Source organism: Anas acuta, chromosome 7, assembly GCF_963932015.1.
Source record: "Anas acuta chromosome 7, bAnaAcu1.1, whole genome shotgun sequence".
Lineage (NCBI taxonomy): Eukaryota > Metazoa > Chordata > Aves > Anseriformes > Anatidae > Anas > Anas acuta.
In genome coordinates, this window is record NC_088985.1 from 6,854,655 (window position 1) to 6,871,475 (window position 16,821).

Below are 16,821 nucleotides of genomic sequence, written 5' to 3' on the forward strand. Positions count from 1 at the left end.
CTTCTAACGGGGGGGTCGTGTGTGTGGGGAGGGCTGGAGCCTGGCAGGGACCTGCTTGACCCACGGCTTGTCCTGCTCTGAAGGAAGAGGGGAATAAAAGTAGCTAGCAGGTCCTGCTGCTGCTACATGCCACTTCAACAAGATTTATCAGGTAGCTCCTTTAGGAAAGCTTTCCTTTCTATTTCCTTTCAGGTTTCTGGTACTTTTTGCTCTTAACATTCTGTCATGTGGTTTATTGGAGCTGTACGTGTGGTCAGAGAGGGAACTGGGCTGTTCCACTTTGACAATGCCTTTTTCAGATCTTTCTCTGCCCTCCTAGAGGTTTCTCTTTGTGCCCCTGTATTAAAGTGAAGAACTTTCTGTAGTGATTTCATCCTCCTCCATGAAGACAGGATAGACAACGTCAACAAAACCAAGAAACAAAGCAGTAAAGTCAAATTTCCGTGCCTTGCCGATATTCCTTCCTTCCCCTTACTACAAGCAGAAGTTTATTAGCACTGCCTCAGCAGCCGGATGGGTTGTTAAGCCCATTACTCCCCCGGCCCCCTCATGACCATCACAGCTTGAATTCCCTAGCATTAGCTGCTGTTCATGGCCCTGGGTATTTGTCAGCCTGAAGAATTTCCTACCTAAGACCTCAAAGCGTGACACACATCCGAGCCTGGCTTTCTGGCAAATAAGTCTCATTCAGATCTTCTGCAACTGGTTAGAAGAAGTAGTCTGAAAAATTAATGCGTACAGCAAGACAAAATATTCTGTTGTTTTTGGCTTGTGGTTGCTGTGATTTTGGTGGGAAATCCACATAATTGCCAAGTTTGGATATGGTTTTGTTTTGAATGTTGGAGATGCAAAATAGCTTTTCTTTTCCAGACCAAATTAGTTTGGGGGGCAGAGGAGGGGAGTGGAAAGAAAGAACAAGCCATTACACAGGCTGAGCTTCAAAGCCATCTATCCAGTCTATGTTGAGGGCTACGGGTACCTGTAGGTGTTGATGGGGCAGGGATAAAAGCCAGCGTTTCATCCCTGAGGCCAGGGCGCACAGAGGCTCCAGCTGGAGCCTCGGGCACTTTGTGAGGGCGGCTGGTCTGAACAGGAAGAATGGAGCTACTGGAAGACAGCTTCCTGCCATCCGGCCCTGTTAACAGACTTGTGCAATCAGCTGCTTTGAAACCATCAGAAAGGCAAAAGAATTGGAGGGGATGCCAGCTGAAGGCACCAGCTAAGGTGACTGCTGCATTAGCAGCAGCAAAGCCTTGCCAAAAGACAGCTTGAAATCTCAGGTACTGATCCTCTCCAGCCTTCACCTACCTGCCTGAACACTCTCAAAAAGTAGGGAGATGGATCAAACTTCTGAAGTTGTAGGCCAGTATTTTGAATCCGTATCTGTACGATCTGAAGAGAGACATGACATACTGTCCTCAGTCACACTTCTGTTCTACAAAAATACCCCCACAGCTTTGAGTGTCTGTGTGGAGGGGGCACAGCACAAGTCCGACTCCGCACCTGAATCCTGCCTCTCAGTTAAATACAGATGTCCTCTCAACCACAACATGCTTCCACTGGTCAGGTTTTTACGTATATTGTGGGTGAATAAACATGTTTTGGTCAGCGCAGGTGGGCACAGTGTACAAATCCAGAGCCTTTTTGATAGGGCTTCTCAGCTGAGCCCTGAGCTGTGTCCACAGCCAGAAGCTGGGCAGTGGAGCCGCCGGGAGGAGCCGGGGGCTATGGCAGCATCGAGCTCCCCACCGCTGGAGGAACGATCCCGGGCAGTTCGCATTTCTCATGTACAGTGAGTAACCGTGCCAGCTGGCATGGTTTGTGTTTTCTGATAGCGGCGTGGATGTTTTGATAGCAGCTCTGCATGTTGAGACCTGTGATTAAAAGCTGCTTTTTTTACAGCCCCGCCCCGGGTTACCTTTGTCAGTCAGAGCGTTTCTCATGTTTGAGGTTTCTCAGCCAGGGTGATTATCTTTGTGGGGCTGGAGAAGGTTTCTCTGAACTGCAAGGGGTTGGTGCAGGTAGTGCTTTGGTCTGCTACCTCACACCTGCAGTTTTGAGGAAGGCAGGGTCTTTATTTTTTTTTTATTTCTGGAAAAAAAAAAAAAAGCTTGTGTTTGGAAATGAAATCCCACGGTGTGGTGTGAAGGTAATGGATACAGGGGCATCTGCTTGGTTCTTCAGAGAAGCAGAAGCAGTAGACCGAGAAGTTATAAGAGGAACCATATACTGCAATACAAAAGTGCCAAAACACGTGGCTTCTCAGGGAGCCCTGCCAGCCCCAGCCCAACAGAAGGCTTCTTGTAGGAGCAAGAAGTGTGCAGTTACCAGCCTAGCCCAGGACTTCCTGGCCTTTGTGCTAAGGTTAAGATTTCCTCACATCAAAAGTGTGCCACTGAAAAGGATGTGAATTTTTGCTATTTGCAGACAGGGGAGGGCTGCTGATGCGTTTAACACAGAGGCAGCGTGGGGCCGTGCCTGCTGCTGGAGGAGAGGAGCATTTACCATGCAGTTTCGGGGCTAGGAGCAGCTTGTGACCCTGCGGTGATGATAAGAGCAGAGCCTGGCTGCAGCGCAGCCTGTGCCCGAGGGAGCAGATGATGTGTCACGGTAGCACGGCAGGTGGGGAGGCTGTCATGTCCTCACCATGTGCTTGCTGGGTGCTTTCTCGGGGCTGCTGCTGTCTCATCTTCTGGGCCTGGGCTCCCAGCAGTGGCAGGCGCTGGTTGGGAGCACGTCTGGCACGGCTCTCTGCAGGCAGGCGTTTGGGGCCTGGCCTGGGGGTTTGTCCCTGAGGTCCCCTCTGTGCCAAGCCAGCAGCCCCGTCAGCCTGGCGCTGAGCAGAGGTAAAAGCAGTGGCTGCATCTGTCTGCTTCCACTACCTGTATGTTAAGAGATGGATTTCATGGACAGGCTTGTACCGATGAGCCACAAGTCTGTTATATCACTTGCAGTTCAGGAAAATAATCTGAGACAGAAGTTAGTTGCTTTCTAATTTATATCACACGTATATTTACAAGAGCCTTAAGCTTAAAGAGTGACTGCAAAAAAATTTAACTTGGTCACCCTTTGCCAGACGTGTTCTAGTTGGGTTCTTAGTATAGGAACAGATCTTCTCTCAGGCATGCTTTTCTGAGAAGCAGCTGATCTTATTTAATGCTTTTTTGTGATCTATTAGGGGAAAAAAAGTCATTTACATACATGAATTTTTAGCTAGCTAAATTGACGCTATAGCACAATAAGTCTTTTCTATTCATGCAACAGGCCCAGGGATATTCTGCACAGTATCGAACTAATGCTTTCAGAAGTTCACTAAGTTTTGATGGGTTCCATTTCAACCCCCTTTCTTTGTCAGTATGAACATATGAGTATTTAATTAACAAACATTAATATTTCAGAAATTGATGGTCATCTAGGCTCTGCTTTCAGTGTGGGAAAGACTGTAGTAATTTCAGATGTCCCAGTGTGGTAACTGTTGTCAAAACAGACAACCCATGGGAAATCGGTTTGTACAAGTTGGTCTAAAATCTCTCTTCTCTGGATTAAATGCCAGCCTTCACTGAAGTCTGTACATAATTCAGATTTGATGGTTGACACCATCTAAAATCAGTACTTTCTGCTATGGAGAAAAATATTCATTGTTCTTATTTATTTTTTTGGCTTTTCTCCCTCAGTTAGCTGTAATAATGTGGTAGAGGTAGAAAGACCTTCAGTTTCTAACAGAGAAGTCCAGTTAAGCTAGTAAACCAGTCTGGATTAGACCATCAACCAGTGTTAGATGGTCGACGTAGCCACAGAAATAGACTTTTTGGAAAACAAACTGTTTTTAAACCCCAGAGAAGTCTCATGCAAACCTTCACCCAGAGGCTGCTTGGTCCAGCAGTCCATTTCCTGGAGGAGAGAGAAGTTCAGGTTCCTAGTGCGGGGTCAGGAGGAGTGAAACATCTCTGAAGCAGACGTAAGAGGATCTCGAAACCGGGCTTCCCTTTTCAGACGTCTGTATTCCACTGCTCCCCTGCCCCTTGTGCAATGGGCAGAACAGCCAACAAGCAGTTTGGTCCACGTCAGAGCCTCAGAGGTTGGCGTGGAGTTCCGTTCGGTGTGTTAGCAGGTATGCTTTGCTAATAGATAAAACCTGAAGGAATCCCAACTCTGTAAATGTGCAAGAATACAGAGTTGATCACCTTTTTCTATTAAGCTACTCTTCTTAAGCTAAAGGAGGAATGACCTATATTGTAGGAGGTGTTGCACATTACTCAGTCTCAAGGGAGAAGCTTATCCTCTCTAGTAGCTGCTAAAATGAGCAAAGGAGATGTTACCAGTACCAGGAAAGATAAGCGTGCTGTCTCTGTGTAATCTCATTTGTTCGCTTGCTTTTTTTTTCCTCTCTCTGAATTCTTTCAACAAATTTCACTAAAAGGAAGAAATGGGTGGCATTTTGCTCTGTTAATTCAACCATCATCCCCCCCAGCCATCCCAGGGGGCTGGAAAGGAGGCTCTCGGGTCAATGCTTAAATGGCTGTTTTGCAAATAATGCAGGATCTTGTTGGAGTGCTCCTAGTAACCTGTGTTGAATTCATCCATCAGCAAGCTGAAATTCAAATTTTTGTCCTTGCTTTATAATTCTTAAAATGATGTGCAATTAAAATGTATTAAAGCACGTTTCTCTGAGCTGCATCTCTTAGGAAGCATTTATAGACGTCAGCCTTTCGTATGGAATGCCCTCCTCTTGAATGAGAGTTGTGTTTCAGAAATACTGGGGGAAGAACAACAATAAAAAGCCAAGTGAATTCCTTGCACTTCCAGAGCTGCACTGCTGATAAATGCCTGTAAATGGCCATCTTGCCCTCTGGGAGGGTGCAGTGGAGAAAGGGGTCGTGTGGGCCTCCTGCTTACCAGCCTCCTGGCTATGGAGCGGTGTGTGGAAAAGCGCAGCCATGCCTCTGCCCCCAGCTTCCCGCTGTGCTCTTGCTGAATGCCAGGTTGCAGTCTTCCTTCTGGGGCACGAGGCCTCCTCAGTGAAGTTTCCAAGATTGCTTTTTTTTCCTTTGCTCTTTCCTGTCCTCATTGAGCTACCTTGGCTCTTAAAGCATAGATCTCAGCTTCGTGTTAGAGTTTTCTGTTTGGAAAAGCGAGCTCGTGCTGCAGAATGCCAACACCAATGAAGTATTTTGTATTATTAAAGCAATTATAATCCACAGTTCGGTGAGATGTGCCTGTGCATCATAGAGAAAGCCTTTTTGTCCCTTAGAAAGAGACAAAGCTGTAGGTGTTTACATGTACGAAGTAGAGCTGCAAGGTATTACCAGACTGGAGGACAAAAAGAATGGATTTCATTTTTTCTCTAAATAATGATGGCTGAAAGAACATACGCTGAAATTAGAGTTGGCAGGGAGGCTTAGAGAGAAGCCAGAAAAGTATTTCAGTAACTTGCCAATGTGCTGCTAAATGTTTAAACACCTAGGTAACGGCTCAGTTCCTCTTCATGGTCAAGTGTTAAGATTACATACATGTTGGATACTATTGGGAATTACTTTTTTTTACCTAATTAATAGTCATATACCAGTCTTGTGGCGACTTCAATATCTTTTATATTACTTCTTACCTTCCTTCTGCATATGAAGGTATGAGTTGAAGTTTCAAATATTAAGTCCATCCCAGTTGATATAGTGCAATCTTTTTGGATACTGCAGCTTTGCTCAACAAGTTGCATTTTTTTCTATTTATCTGGCCTAGAGTATGTGATACCTGGTTAAAATTGAAATGAAAATGTATTGGATATATTTGGAACAGAACATCTGGAGTTGCTGGATGTTGTAGATACTAAATAAATGAGTTAGGGTCACCTTGACTATTTTTAATAACTGCAGACTAGGAGCATTTATGTGACAAAGAGAACAAGACCAAATGAAAGACAAAAATGAAGTAGGAATAATTTTCATTCCAAGGGTTTACTTTAAAATACCGTGTTTTGCTTACAGACAATCAGTTTTGTAAAGTCTCTGTCAACGACCAAAAGCAAAGGAGTAACTGAGGGTTAGGAAAAACATAAATATGCAATGGAAGAAGAATCCGCAACATTTCTGTAAAATAATAGGCAGAATAAGGCTTGCGGAAGAGTTAATATATTTTACTGCATTGACAGATGTAGAAGGAATTAAACCACTAAGCTTTAATAATGCAAATTCTTCTTCTGTTCTGAAATAGATGTGTCAATCTTCATCTGTAGATCTTAATAACTACGACACTACTACTATAACAGGTATCTTGTGTCATTATCATGTTTTAATTTATTTCTGTTTGACAGGTCATAAATAAAAAGTTCATAATGGAATGAATAGCTTTGGCCTTTTAATTTCTTTAAAGATCTAGAATTTAACTAGTTAAACGTCACTTTCAAATTTCATATGCCTCCCATCTTCTACAAGATTAGTTTTAATTTTGGTGTTATAATTACATTTGACAATTCTAGTCATTACATATAAATTTCTTTCACTTTACTGTCTTTTGCCACCTGTACTCGTGTTCAGGAGCTCCTCCACCAACTTTGGTCAAATTCTCTTGCCCTTCAACTGCAGTATATTACTGTCCTCAAAAGAAAGGTGGTGCTCTAAATATAGAAACCTAATTTAGATTCTTGCTATGACAAGTAGTCGCCCATTTCTTCTTCATTATGTTGATGAGATATTTATTTCCGAAGTCCATTGGTATGTTAAGTCAGCTTTTAGCTTGAAGTCAAAGAACTTGCAGATGGGGGTGAAGATGCAGTTTGCATAAGGATGTTTGAGTTCGAGATATTTTCCACAGCCAGAATAATTCTATTCCACCTCACTAAACCAGACAAATATGTAAGCTTTCATTAAAACCACTGTTGTAGCTACTTAATACAAAGCGTGGTCTGCTGAAATAAACTCATATTTGTGGATGTATTTTTCTTAACCCCCTTTTCTTTTTGGGATTAGCAGATCTTGGTATATTTATAGGGAAACTTATTGGTTCAGAAACTGAATAGTGCCTGGGAGAGAGAAATGAAACACTCCAGTGCAGGTAAACTGGAGAGGTTTTTTTATATAAGGTAAAAAAAAATTAAGCCCTAAAAGTAGTTTTACTTCTTTCTCAAATTTCTTATCTTTTATATTCATTGGAAAATAGCTGCATTTTTTTTTTTGTACCAGAACAGGTTTTTTTTGGGGGGAAAAACCTTATGATTTTTGCTTTTTATAGGCTAAATGGCTGTGTGATTCGCAGCTGGGATTTTGGACCAGAAATGGGTCATTCATTTTATAGATTCTCCTCAAGTAATTTACTGTGCAGTGTTACAGAGCTATGAAATAGAGAGAAAAAAGTGTCCTGGAGATTTAGTACTTGTCCTGTTGTCTAGCTCCATTTGTGGGTCTTGCTCTGAAAGAAGTCTCTTTTACAGAAAAAATAAAAACCTGCCGGGGAGAGTTACTCTTTTGTTCCCTCAGTACCTAACTAATGTGAAGCTTTCTCTTCTGGCTATGGGGGAGGGCATAAAGTTCTTAAAATCATTTTGCAGAAATGATAATATAAAAGGATGTTTCGTTTTTAATTTTCCACCCATTGCTTGCTTTATATGTTGAATAAGTGGAACTTGAAGATAGCTTAAGTGGATGGGAGAAAAGAAACAACAAAACTTGTGAATAGTCCTAACTTTGCTGCTGCTGTCTGATTTATTCATTGTTTTGGATCAGCTTTGTGTGGTTTGGTAGGGCAAACCAGAAGAGTTTAATTTCAGAAGTGAATTGAAATACTGGTACAAAAAGTTGAACATGATTGGGAGAATAATAATAAAATGTACAGTAGCTATACTAAGTTGAAAGGCAGAAAAAAAGCTGCTCCTCGCCTACAATGCGCTGCATCTTGCAAATGGTGAAAGTATCGATGTGCCGTGCAGGCCAGAGAAGGGTGGAAGGTGTGAAACAACAGTGTGTGGGGAGGGTGGGAGGGTGCAGAGGGGGATGTCTGGTTTTGTGGTTTCCCCGTTGCTCTTACACAGCACAGGCAGTAGTTTTGGGAAGTCAAGCACCGCTCCTTTGCTCTGCTTGGGGAGGGGTGTTCCCTACCAGGACTATTTGGGGTGATGGAGAGGAGGTGAGGAGAGAGCAGCTTGGTCCCTGCGCTCATCAGTTACTGTGTTTTACAGAGCTAAGCTTTCTTTTTTTTTTTTTTTTTTTTTTTTTTTCCACATCAGTTGGCTGGTTGGTTTTGTGGCCCAGGTACAAAGAAAGCATGAAAGTCATCTCGGTAGAAAACAGAGGGATGCCACGTGGGATTTCTCGGTGCGGTTCCAAGTTCCAGGAGGCGCCGTGGTGGCAGCACACGGAGCTTTCTGTTCTCATTAATGCAGTACCAGCTCTTGTCCCCATTTACTCCCCCTCGTCCTTCTCGCGGTTCTTTTCCTGTCCCTTGTGCCTTCTCCTCAGCTTACTCCTTTCGTGCTGGCTGAGGGCAGCGTGTGACACTCGGTGCTCTGATCTCCGAGACAAGGCTCGCTGCTCAGGAGCAGTGACTGCAAGGAGAGGAGGCAGCCCCTCACTAGCATTTCTCAGGTAAACATCTGTGAACTCAAATTTTTTTCTATTTTTTTTCCAGAGGCCTCTAACTCTGCCAAATTTGGATAGACTTCCCCAGGCATAGGCAAAACATCTTTGACGCGTGTAGTTTGTTATCAAGCGTTGAGGTTTTAGTAAAGGTCAACAGAGCCAGCACAGAACCCCTTTCCGGGGGTAGAGGAAAAAAAAAAGGCACATCTGTTTCCTGAGGACCGGTGCATGAGTGCATCTTCTGACGGTGTTTGGTTGGGATGTAATTTACAGACAGCATTTGAACTTGAATATGAAATTGATTCCTGCTGCTAATCCCAGCTAAAGTAATTGAAGGGTTCAAACCGCTTCAGACAAAAGGTTTCAAAAGTCAAGCAGCTGATAAAGCAGTTGCTGTGTAACTGGTGAATATATCAAGGGAGTTCAGTGTGTGTCCTTCTTGAAAGCAAGGACATGAAAGGGGTGACAGTTATAATCAAGGGAGCAGTGGAGGAAACCTGAAGAATGGCAGATTTAATAAAGATGACTAAATATAGTACGCATGAAATCACTAATAGAGCTGAAAAGTGGAAGGAAAAAAATCAGAAAGTAGGGGGAGGCTCAAGATGCAACCAGAGATGATGCTGGCACTTAAACCAGATCCAGGCATTAAGAGGATGCTCATGTGGCTGGGGAGTAGCAGGCGGCTTGGTGGGACTTTTGATGTTGCTGAATGAGGAGATAAGGAAGAATGAGAAAGCTGAGAAAGATCCTGAAGGGATTTGAGTGGGAGTGGGAAGGAAAGACTCCCTCATTAGCATTCATGATAGGATAAATGACAGCAAATTTTCTGCCATGGTGGATTACAGATGTGCAAACCATACTGGAAGCCAGAAAGTAGCTCTTGTGGTGATCTTAAGTGGGATTCTGGTCCTTGGGAGGGAGGAGGGCCCTGAGGAGACCACTCTCACAGCCAGGCTCTACCCAAACTACACCATAAAGTTGCCTTTAGAGAAGATGGCGAGTGTGATGGCTGGGAACCTCCCTGTCAGGAAAAAAGCTTTGCTTAACCCATGTGACTTGCATGCAGTCTTTAGCTCCCAGCAGGGAGCTGTCAGGTAAACCCTTCTTTCTGTCTCAGCGTATGGAAAGGTGCCAGTGGGTAGAAGGCATGGAGAACTCATGGAGAAGGGAAAGAGCTCCAAGGTTAAGGAAAATGACAGTCAGGCATTGCAGCTAGGGAAAGATTTTGGCTGGATGTGGTTACTAAGAAACAACTGAAACATTTGGTATACATATAGAGACCCTGGACAACAAAACAGAGGCGTTTAAGCTTCTCATAGAGTTTGTGATAAAATGCTGAGTGTCAGAAGTATGGTGAAATGCTATTAGGAATTGGACTACGTGTATCAAGGTGCTTTGTGCTGTTCAGAAATAGCTGATCAAAAGCAAAAGTTGTGCAGTAGTAATTATATGGTAGACAAGAAAAAATGTCTTGGTGTAAGAAGGACAGACCAAAATCAGTTTGGCTCAAAATCACTTTGGAGAAAGATGACAGAGGGAGTAAAGAATCTGTTATTAGCCCCAGGGTTAGACTTGAATAGGGATAGCGATCTCTGTAGTGTTGTTAGATAAATACTGCTTGTTAGGAGGTGGTTTACTTTCCCAGGTACAGATTAGAGAAGAAATGATAGGGCCAAGGCATTCCTGGATGTGATTGCTGGCAGGTTTCTTAAACTCGTCCCTGAACCAGCAGGAAATCATTGCTGCTTCAGACTTCATTTTGAAAAGCAGTAAAGTTACTCTGGAAAATCATTTTGGATTGAGAATTCAGTTTCACTTTATGCTTAATCAGCTGCCAAAAGGGCTGGCTTCACTGCTCCTGCCCCTGCCTAGCTGATCCCAGCAGTCGTGCAGCCAATACGCGAGTTACGCCAGCAAGGTGACCGAGAGCCACGAGTCTGCCGGGGAGCTCTGCAGGGCCAGCCCCTGGGGCCCCCATCCAGTGGCCATCAACAGCAGCCAGGCTGGGTGCAAGCTAAAATTGCACACTGAGTAGTTGTGAGTCGGCTCAGAATAAAAAGCATGGAGGAAATAAATGAAAGTTGGTTGGAATTCGGGTTTTGAATTCTAGTGGCAAAGGTAAACAAGGAAAAAATGACCAGCAATGTAAGGAGCCCAAGGACTCAGTATTTTCAAGTCAGAGATACTTACAGCTTGTCTGGAAACTGAATGTGATGTGCAGGCCAAAATGGATGAATAGCCAGCCTGAAGATGGCCAGTAAGACTAACGTGGGAAGCCTCTGATAAACAGGGGAGAAAAAACAAAACAAAAACAAACAAAAAAAACCCATAGACTTATTTTTTATGTCTTTGTTTCTAAAAGCCAAACTTGGCATTACAAATGATGCGAAAACAAAAAGAATAAGCTTTTGTATGGTGAGAAGAGTAGTGAATAATGATAAAGCACAACTAAAATATAAAACATTTAATATTTTTGGCTCAATTTTCAGTAAGGATGATGACAGTTAAGGAGGAAAAGGCAAGACATAATGAGAAGAAGAGAATGGAAATTAGTACCACAGAAGGAGGAACTTAAGGATCATAAAATACTCAAACACAGAAGTTTCCATCTCAGAATTAGGAAAGATTTAGTCCTGATTGTAACTATTTTAGCTAATCTTTCCCCTAGGGTGGTACCAGTGATTGGAGAAAGCATTCCCTGCATAAGGAGGGGGAAGGGAAGACTTCTGCAGGCAGCTGAACGACTGTCAGTCTGCCCTCTGTGTAAACATGTAAAGCTTTGAAAAGCGTGTTTGAAAGAAAGAATAATCAAGGGCTTGGGAGATTAAAGAAAATGGAGTAAAATACAGCATGACTCTTTCAAGGAGAGATTGTTAGCGGCCCAGTACCTTCCATTCAGAAGAACAAATTCTCTAGATAAGGAAAGCCAGCCTGTGGCCTTCGTGCCACGCATGATCTGCCAAAACCTTTCCCAAGCTCTGCAGGTAGGTCTTCTCATTCAGCTCCATCGGTGGGAGTCCAAAGATGGGATTAGAGCAGGAAGACGCTGGTACCTCAAAACACTTGGAAAGTGCTGGAGTATTTCTGCCAGGGAATAGGGTCCTTCTGCATGGCAGCCCCCAAAGGAAGGCAGCGTGTGGCTGTTGAGAGAAGCCGCAAAGGAGGCGGTGGTGATCGGAGAAGCTGACCCAAGAGGGAGGCGGCTTAATAAAAGCGGCCTTAAATACTGCATTAATTTGGGCATGTGTTTCTAATGCTGGTTTATGATTGCAGAGTATCTGCAGGGTCACTCACAAATAAGACTGAAAAAGACCTTGAGATCATCTAATCTAAATTAAGGCTGTTGGAGCTTGTTGTGTCTGCTGTAGAGATTAAGAAATTATTCCTTGTAGCATCCTGTTTTCATACATGAAGACACACCCTGTGCTTTTTCCCCGCCCAGTCTCTTCAGTTTGTATTCATCAGTTTTATTGCTCCCTTTGGATATAGGCCATACCTGGCCTGAAGGACGATGTCCAAAACTCATTTCTTAGCGCTAAACTGAGGCTTTATGAATGCTGAAGACAGGTTGTACTAACATTCGTGTGTTCCAGTACTGGGTTTGCACTTCAACAGTATTGTACCGCTAACTTGGAGGAGTTTGTGAGTTGAACACAACCTGTCTCTGTTCATATGAAATTCCTCCTTAGCCAGTCATTCGCTGCTCTGTTGTTCTCCAGCTGGCTGCTCCTGCTTATGTGCAATGCTTTGCCTTTCATTTTTTTGCTCAGACCCTTTTCCAGTTTGTCTTTTTGTCCTTCAGTATAATTTGCAGTCCCACCAAGCTGGTTGTTTGTCAATTTAATAAATGTAGTCTGTGTTCTATCATCTGGGTCACTAATGAAAATAGCAAATAAGAGCAGCCCCAGTGTAGGTGACTTTGGAAGCTCCGTTCTAGATACATATTTCGACACTGAGCTAGTGATGTTTTCTGAATGTTTTTTATTCTTGACGTGCACCCACATTACTGTGGTTTCGTTTTGGTCTAATCTCCTTTAGTTTGCATACGTGAGCATCACAGGAGATGGTGTGAAAAGATCTGCCTCTCAGCTCTGCTCTCCTCTTCAGAAAGGATATTTGCTTTGAGATTATTTTATTCATTTTGAATTCTTGATGGTTTTTACTCTTCACTTTGTTTTTTTTTCAAGTGCTTACTAATAGACTGATTATATCTGCTGTGTATTTCCTCCCCTTCCCCCTAATCATGGGCTGTTCTTGTCATCAGCAACTTGAAAAGCTGTATCATGGACCCACTTGAACGAAAAAGCTGGTTGCCTTTGTTCTGAGGCAAGAAAATGCGATTAATATCATTCATCATGACTTCTGTAATGCATTCCACAATATGGCAAGTGATGAACAATCAGAGGAAGACGGGGATTAGTAGTGTGAACAGTAACTGAGATAGGAATTAGCTTACAAGACATTAGCTATGTAGTGTTGAAATAGGTGGAGCTGTGTAGTGGTGAAATAGGTCTGGCTACCAATTGCTGTTCACACATTTTGGGAATGACTTGCTTAGTGTTTTCACTAAAATGTTTGGGCTAATTGATTACATTTGATTCAATCTGCAGATGGTATGAAATAGGAGGATCCATTCACGCAGAGGCTGAGGGCTTTTTTATGCAACTAAAATAGAATGTCCTTGAGAAATGAAGTAATAGAAGGGGAACAAAATGTTGCTGTATAGAACCAAGTCGTGCATTTAGGAGCAGATGGCAAGCATAGATGAGAGCTTATGCACTGGAAGCCCTGGCTCGGTGGAGGTCTGGCCCTTCTGCTCAGGCAGAGGAGGGCTGTGAGCCTGCTGCGTGACGCCCAGATCGCAGGTGTGATGCTGGGTGCACGAGATGTGTTCCTGGAGTAGAGGTGTGCCAGTGCCCCCGTACAACTGCCCCCAGACTGGTTTTTAAAGTAACATGTATAATTCTGTCAGCCGTGCTGGAAGAGAAATTCAGACCTGAAAGGATACATGGGAGGACTGACGACCAGGTGTGGGACTGCAATCGACCTAGGTGGGAATACTCAGTGTGGGATAGTAACAGTGCCATGTGTGCTGCTATAGGAGGAACGAGGGAATGTAATTAGTACTATAAATAGGTGTTGGAGGTAAGTACTGACTGATACCCTACACAAATGGCTCCTGAAGATCCTGAATTTACAATGCGGGCCTGAGACACAATTTAGGAAAAAACCTGACCCCCAAAAAACAAACACCCAAAGGGTTGTATAACTTCTTTCTGCTAACCGGTACGTTTGGGCTCGCAAAAGAAATACATTTCTCATTTAGTGGGAAACTGAAGTGAGACACACTCGTGTGACCTTTCGGAGACCCTAGAGAAAGGAGATGAACAAGATCTGGATCATTTTGATTTTATCTTTAAGCTCACAGCTGTCACAGTTTGAAGATGAGTGAATTTATAAAAAATGGAAAACTTGTTATCTCAGGGAGAAATAGTTTCAACACCATCTGTCCTGTGTTTTCCTGAAAGAAAAGAGAGTGTTTGTCCATCAAGGTTGTTGCTGGATAAGCGTGTACAAGGGCAGATGTGAGAATCTAAAAATAACACGGAGAGGGGGTAGTCCAATATGATATCTAGGTTATTTATTTATTTATTTATTTATTACTAGATAATGCTGGTGTTTATTTCAACATATTTCAGCATTATTCTGATGCAGGCATTTATTGACTGAAACATTGTCTATTCTGTTAGACTGTTTATTAGCAAGCGTAAACTTTTAACCTTGACATCTTGGTGGTTTATGCTTATAATTTGTCCTGAAAGAAGTAAATTCCCTCTTTGAGAGGTTCTCCCAAGCCTTCTATACGGCATAGTCAGGCATCAAAGCAGTGAATTGACAGCTGCGTGGCAGTGGAGGAATTCTGACACAGTCACAATATTATTATAGAACAGACATAGCAGGGAAAATACTGCTCAAAAAGGTTAAAAGATGTTTCTGATTATAATCCGAAACTAGATTGTATCTCTCCATGGTTCCATGGCACGTGAAGGTGAGATGAATTGTCCGGTATTTTTATTGAGGAGTACGGACTGGAGTGTTGTCTCAGCAAGGGGGAACACTTTACAAAGATGACTGAAACATGCTGTGTCTGTGTGGCTAAAAATTTAAATCTCAGTGTTTAGAAATAGGAAAATGTTACTGTCAAGATACTGTTGTACTTTGTGTCCATGCTTAGGATATAAAAAAGGAAAAAAGTGTTGGAAAACAGAGAAATGTCCAAGTGCGAGCTTGCTCCCAGAAAGCTGGAACTCCAAGCTCGCAGAGGCCAAAGCCAGAGCAATCCCTGCCCACCTGCAGTGGCCGTTCCCTGTTACGGGAACCCCAGATGGCCAGATAGACAGTACAGAACTGGAGAATGCGATTTGTGATCCTTTGGGGACAGGGGAGGTAGGGAAGGAGGAGGGAGTAGAAGTTGTAGCCTTCTCAGCAGTACTCCCCCCAAAAAACCCCAACACCCTTCTGAATGTATTGCGAATGCAGTGCACCGATTCCACGGCTCTTATTCTCCTAATAGCGAAACACACGGCTGGCAGTAAAGGAGTGAGGGGGAAGGGGTGGCCTTGGTAGGGAGGCTTTGGCTTCTTAGCAACTGAATCTGAATTTCTGTGTGACAGCTTGTTTCACGTGATAACCCGAAGCAGGTCTTTCCCTCTCGCAGCTTCTGAAGGACGTGTTCTTCTGAAATCCTGCTCTCTGTCCTTAAGCTTTGTTTGGAGATTCTTACATTCATGTTTTGTGTGCTTCTGAGGCTTTTGTTATCCCAGACAGCTCCAAACAGGAGCTCCCATTGAAAATACCTTTTTTCCTCATCCCGGTTATGTTTCAGGATCCAATTCCTCTCCCTGCGGAGATTTTCTGCCTACCAGAGCTGCTGGGGCTGGCTCAAGTGACCATTTTATAGCATGATGTCAAAATATGTTGCGTGTCCTGGGTGTGGCGTCAGGCTCATGGGGAGCATTTGCTATTACAAGAGTTGCTTGGATACTGCTGTAAGACTGTGGGAATGGAAAATATCAGCACGGGTGTGCTCTCACTGCTGCAGTACCAGCAGAAGGGATGTCTGGAGTGAGGCGTTGCCTTGGGGAGCACCAGGGCTGGAGCCCGCAGCCCGTTCCCAAACGAGGGCCCTGGGCCAGAGGGGCTGCTGGCAGCCTGAGCGGTCAGGGAGCCGGCACCGCAGTGGGAAGCTGGCTTTTACGTCACAAGGATGCCCCCCAGGTTGTTTTGGAGAAGAGCAAAAAAGAAAAATGCAAGCTGGAATACAGCCCGCTTCAGGGGGAGGCAGCTGGCCAAGCTGGTCAGTGGTGTGCCTTGGGCTTTGGAAGGGAAGGACAGAGGGAGCGGCAGGGCAGCACAACCGGGGGAAAAAGTACTGCTCTGGAAGCTGACGTTAATGAGGATGTAGGGGGTAAAAGGTGAGGCGGGTAGGTGGCTCCAGGGAGAAAAACAGAGGGAGCCTCTGCCTGGTCGCTTGTGTGACTCTCAGGAAGCGCGGTGCACTTCAAAGGAGCGCTGGGGAATGAAGTCTGAGAGGAGGCAGGAAGCAGTGGGAGGGTGAAAGGTGGAGTCCGGCCCTGTAATGGACTTCAGCTAGTGGGAAGTATGAGAGGCAGTGCCGGATGCTGAATCAGACGAGCAGCAATCCAGCGCGTGTCAGAAGCCCAGTGCTGGTGTTCTAGGTCGGGTTGTTTTGCTGGAGGTGAGGCTGGAAGGAGGCCCTGTAAGTGCACGTTACAGCCAGTAAGTTCAGGGGAAGGGATGCAAGAATGTTGTGAATGTTGGTGATGGGCTTGGAAGAAGAGAATAAAGCCAAGAAATGAGCTGGAGGGAGTTTGGCATTATTGTGAGGGAAGCAAGAAGGCTGAAGAAGTGTGAATACTGAAAAACATGGATGGCACCCAAGTTAAAAAGGGTTTGATGAATATTGCAGAAGGAGTGTGGGTAAGAACATTATGATCCTGAAACTGTCGTGCTTGCTTTGTGGAAGACAGAATCCAGTCCCAAGGTTAATTACTGTTGTGGCACGTTACCATGGCACTTGGAAACCCGTATGAAAGCCCAGGATTTCATTGTGCAATGAATTGTAGAATGAATGTGGTATGAAAAGGGCGCTTTTCTCAAAAGAGTTAAAATGCCTGAGTAAGTCAGGAGAAGAAAACATATGTAGACAGGCAGGTGGGAAACAGGCATT

General features: G+C 44.0%; 1 protein-coding gene across 4 annotated transcripts in view; it reads left to right on the forward strand.

Annotated features, from left to right (window-relative positions):
• Positions 1 to 16,821, forward strand: part of JMJD1C (jumonji domain containing 1C) — a 161,633-nt gene that overhangs the window by 75,575 nt on the left and 69,237 nt on the right. The window contains exon 1 of one of the 4 annotated variants that reach the window (XM_068689126.1): positions 16,348 to 16,370. The exons of 2 other annotated variants lie outside the window; for them this stretch is intronic. The gene's annotated coding sequence lies outside the window, so the exon portion shown is untranslated. Of the gene's footprint in view, positions 1 to 16,347; positions 16,371 to 16,821 lie in introns of those variants that run through there. One more of the 4 variants, XM_068689125.1, reaches the window with a different exon arrangement.